At 39.7% G+C, this 4,772-nt stretch overlaps 1 pseudogene; it reads right to left on the reverse strand.

Annotated features, from left to right (window-relative positions):
- Positions 1–2,027: 2,027 nt before the first annotated feature.
- Positions 2,028–2,942, reverse strand: LOC124093879 (putative uncharacterized protein MSANTD5; annotated as a pseudogene).
- Between the last annotated feature and the right edge of the window lie 1,830 nt (positions 2,943–4,772).

Here is a 4,772-nt window from a genome sequence, read left to right on the forward strand (position 1 = left end):
CTGTGATCCCACTTCTCGGTCTATATACAAAGGACTTAAAATCAGCATACTACAGTGATGCATCCATTTCAATGTTTATAGCACCTCAATTCACAAGAACCAACCTAGGTGCCCTACCACAGATGAATGGATAAAGAAAATATGGTATATATAAACAATGGAATATTACTCAGCCATAAAGAATGAAATTATGGCATTTGCTGGTAAATGGATGGAACTGGAGAATATCACGCTAAGTGAAATAAGCCAGTTCCCCAAAACCAAAGACAGGATGTTCTATCTGATATGATAACTCATATGATGCTAACTCACAATAAGGGAGGGGAAGATTAGTTGTTCATTGAACTAGACATAGGGGAAGAGAGGGAAATGGGAAATAGAAAGAATGATTCATACAGATATTTTCTATCCACATCTATGAATATATGATGAATGTAACTCAGCATCATGTACAACAATTATGGGAGTCTAACTAGAACAAGTCATACTTATTTGTATATATATAAAATTTCAAAATATACTCTACTATCATTCAAAAAAAAGTTTTAAAAACAGAATGGGAGAAGATCTTTGCTAGATACTCTTCTGACAGATATTTATATCTAGAATATATAAAGAACTAAAAAATCTTTACACCAAAAAAAAATAAATTACCCAATTGATAAATGGGCAAGAGAGCTAAACAGACAATTCTCAGAAGAAATGCAAATGGACAACAAATATATGAAAAAATGTTCAGCATCTTTAGCAATTAAGGAAATGCAAACTAAAGCCACACTGAAATTTTATTTCATCCCACTTAGAATGGCAGTCATGTAGAATAAAAATAATGAATACTGGAGAAGGTTTAGAGTAAAATGAACACTTTTACACTGTTGGTGGGATTGCAAATTCGTTCAACCACTATGGATGTTGGTGGGATTGCAAATTCGTTCAACCACTATGGAAGTCGGTATGAAGTTTCCTCAAAAGACCAAATGAAATTACTCTTACTAAAGGCTGTTGTGAGACAATACATGAAGATTGAGAAGGTTTTTTGAAAAAATGAGCCTGTTCCTCTTTGAAATAACATCTGAGATTTTTATTCAGTAAATCCAGTGATGACTTTGTACAAAACATTAAGTAAGATTGAGGCCTCTATGGGGAATACTACCAAAGTCTACAAAAAATAATCAAAATAATTTTACATCCTCTCTTTTATGAAAGAACAGTGTTATTACTATTATTTTTAAAATGAACAAATGATACAGGAATATGCCTGTAATTCCAGTGCCTCTTCTGCAGGAGAACTGCAGGTTCAAGGCTAGCCTCAGCAATTTGGTGAGGTGTTTCAAAATAAAAAAAATAAATAAAAAGGGCGGGGATGAGGCTCAGTGGTTAAGTGCCCTTGGTTCAATCCCTGGAACCAAACAATAATTTTTAAAGAAACTAAAAATTGTCTAGGGATATAGATCAGTGGTAAAGTGCCCCTGGATTTAATTATGAGTACTACAATCCATCAGTCAAATAAATGATCTTTTGACAGGTGTTTGAAAAAATAGACCACCAAGGAATATGGAAATGAATAACATGCAGGATGATTATACCACCTATGTATGTTTTTATCCTAAAAACTTATTCTTTACCTAAATAAGAAAGACCATCTTCGAGGCTTTGTTTTGTTTTCTCTGCAGTGCTGGAGCTCCAACCCAGGGTCTTGTGCATGTTAGGCAAGCACCCCACTGAGCTCCAACCCAGCCTCCATCATTTTCAATTGTAATAGGAGAAACTTGAGGCTCAGAAACACTAAGTTCTATGATCACAGTTAGAGGATGAAGACAGGACGGAACACAGTTGTCTCTGAAGGTAAAAATTGCCTCTGTGGAAAAGGAGTCTTTTCCATGTAGGAAGCATTATGGGAGAAGGAAGGAGGGTAGGACTCAAGTCACCCGAGTGGCTGAGCACCTGCCCTGCCCCCTGGCTTCTCTATAATTATGGGTTCCATCTGAGCCACAAGCACAAAGCAGAAAGGGATGAGACTATGGTCATTCAATTAATTTCATATTTTATTCTCATTCAATTGGATGGGGAAAGGAAAGAATCACGAGTTACAGAGTTGGATTGTTCTGTTGCAGGGTGGGTTATCCTGGAAGGTTCATGTTCCAGGGTTCCCATCCGGGTGCCTGAGGATTTTCCATGAAGATCACAGGTGGAGGGACCCACAGCAGCTCCTCAAAGGAAACAGAAGCACCGCAGTCCTCGGGCTGGTGTTCAAGAGCTAGCAAGTCAGAAGCAACATCTGTACAGAGAAGACCTGAGAGAGAGGGCACACAGAGAGCTCAGGACATGTCACCCACCTGAATCCTTGCCTACGACATTGCCTGGCCCTGGGTTTGTGTCCATTCTCAACAAGTCTATAAGCAAAGTCCCTCAGGTCACTCTTTTGGGATTTAACTAAGAAGAAATAGGAGAAAGAGGGACAGTTGTACCAAAAGAGGCCTGTCCTATACTGTATATAGAAGGACCCTGTGGGCAGGATCCTGTCCTATCATTCCCTGCCCTGAGGATTAGGCCAGCTGATACAATTCACAAAAGGACCTTGAAGGTGAGTACAGAAAGAGACAAACCTGAGAGGTCATGGTCTTCCTGTCTGTACCCCAGGATTCTGTGCAGGGCTTGTCTATAAGGACAAGGCAGCGGTTCACTTCTTGGTCTCTTGTAGGCCTCACAGATAGTCCAGTACAGATCCTGCAAACTTGTCAGCATGTGGGAACATTTTTTCCAGCTCTTCTTTATGCCTCTCTGATTAAGACGCTGGGAAATTGCTTTTGATATTACATGATTATTCTTCACTCATGTTCAAGAAATTCCCATTCTCGCAGGAAACTCTGGATTTCTCGATTGTTCCACTGCTTAATTGAGTGCACTGCAAGGAATAGAAGAATGTGGGTGTACTTTGGCATCACTCACCTGCACTTATTAGGGGGTCTCAGAGGCCCTTTCTCTACAGTGGCAGGCCCAAACATGGCTTTATTTCAATTAGTAAAATATGATAAAAATCGATAATGATGAGAAGTCCTGGATGCAGCATCTGCTTTAGTCCCCATGTCCAAAATATATAGTCATTGGGACAAGTCGGGAAAACATGGGAAAGTATATATGATGTTCAAGTTTCATAAAATAAATTTCAGAGAATAGAATAGATAGGGCCTTGATGGTACAGGTTCCCCTGATGTGGGACTACTCTCTCCCACCCCACAAGTAGAACCTTTCACCACTTCCAGGTGTCCAGGGCTGTGGGCAAGGATAGAGATCCCAGAATGCTGAGGACAGCCCTGTCATCCCCAGAGCTATCCCTCCTAGGGGACTAGGCTGAGCACAGACTCAGAAAGATGAAGATGGGATAGAACATTTTTTCTACCCAAATATGACACAGAACGTTATACCTGAGAGCTTTCCTGATTTCTTGTTTTCTTTTCCCTTCTTTAGCACCTGGGTATTTCTGGAAATTTTATCCTATAGCACGATTTTCTAATTAAAAGAATGAAAAGATCAAAGTTTTATTTTTATAATAGGAATGTCTTAATGACTTACCTGAATCAGCCAATCAGAGCACTGGAAATAATAATCTGGAAACACATGTATATTTTAAAATAATGGAGGACCTCAGTTACAAACACAAATCCGCAGAACTCCCAGGCTGGTGAGCAAAGAGAAAAAACTCCAGTGTTGCTGGTGTTTGGAGATGAGAACATGGGAGAGTGAAGTGTTCTAGATATCACAGGGCAAGTACAGTACAAAGAAGCAGCATTGAGGTAAGGGTGGGGAGAAGGAAAGAGAAAGAGCTTTGTAGATATTCAGAAAAATCCCCTGGCCAAGTACAGGCCAATGCATGAATGAGGGGAACTGACCCTGGGATTGTGTCCATTCTCAACATGTCTATGAGCAAAGACTTTCTATGGTAAGAACCAGCAGAAAGGAACAGTCTGGAATATTCCTTGTGTCACTCAGGCCCTGGAAGAATATGTCACCAGCTGCCAGAGTGAAAGAAAAAACAAACAAACCATAATCCAAAGGGCTTTGAAGATAGTGCAAAAGGGTATTGCCTAAGGGGTTGGTTCAAATTATGCATACTAAAGTTTGTTCCGATGTCAATTAACAAAGATTCAGCACAATTTTCCAAAGCATCAATTCATTTCCAAGTAAAAACACACCACAAAATACTGTAAAATTCAACATTAGATAAGTGAACACAAAATACCAAGCCCCCAATAATGTAAAATGCCCAATATGGACTTCCTAAGTAAAATTATTAGGCAAGCAACAAAAAAATATAATTCACTGTTGTAAAATCAATTAAGAGACCCAAGAAAAGACACAGATGATGGGATTTTAGAAAGACTTTAAAGTAGCTGTTATATATTTCCCATGGCCAAACATGTAGAGGAAGCAGAAGCAAAAGAGGTTACAAATAGGAAGACAAACAACCTAAGTAGACCATTTGAGGATGAACTATCAAACAGACACACAATCCATTAAAACCAGAAATTTGCCAGGAGAGGTGGTGGCGTGGGCCTGTAATCCCAGCTGCGTGGAAGGGTGAGGCAAGAAGATCACAAGTCTGAAGTCAGCCTTAGGAACTTCATGAGACCCTGTCTCAAAATAAAAAATAAAATCCCAGATACTCCTGGGGCGGAGGCAGGAGGATTTCAAGTTCAAGGCTGACCTGGGCAACTTCTTGAGACGCTGTATCAATATAAAAATAAAAAAGGACTGGGCAGGCAGCTTAGTGG

The sequence above is a fragment of the Marmota monax genome, unplaced genomic scaffold (assembly GCF_021218885.2).
Source record: "Marmota monax isolate L192 unplaced genomic scaffold, Marmota_monax_Labrador192_F-V1.1 WCK01_AAM20220418_F8-fsc00188, whole genome shotgun sequence".
Classification (NCBI taxonomy): Eukaryota; Metazoa; Chordata; class Mammalia; order Rodentia; family Sciuridae; genus Marmota; species Marmota monax.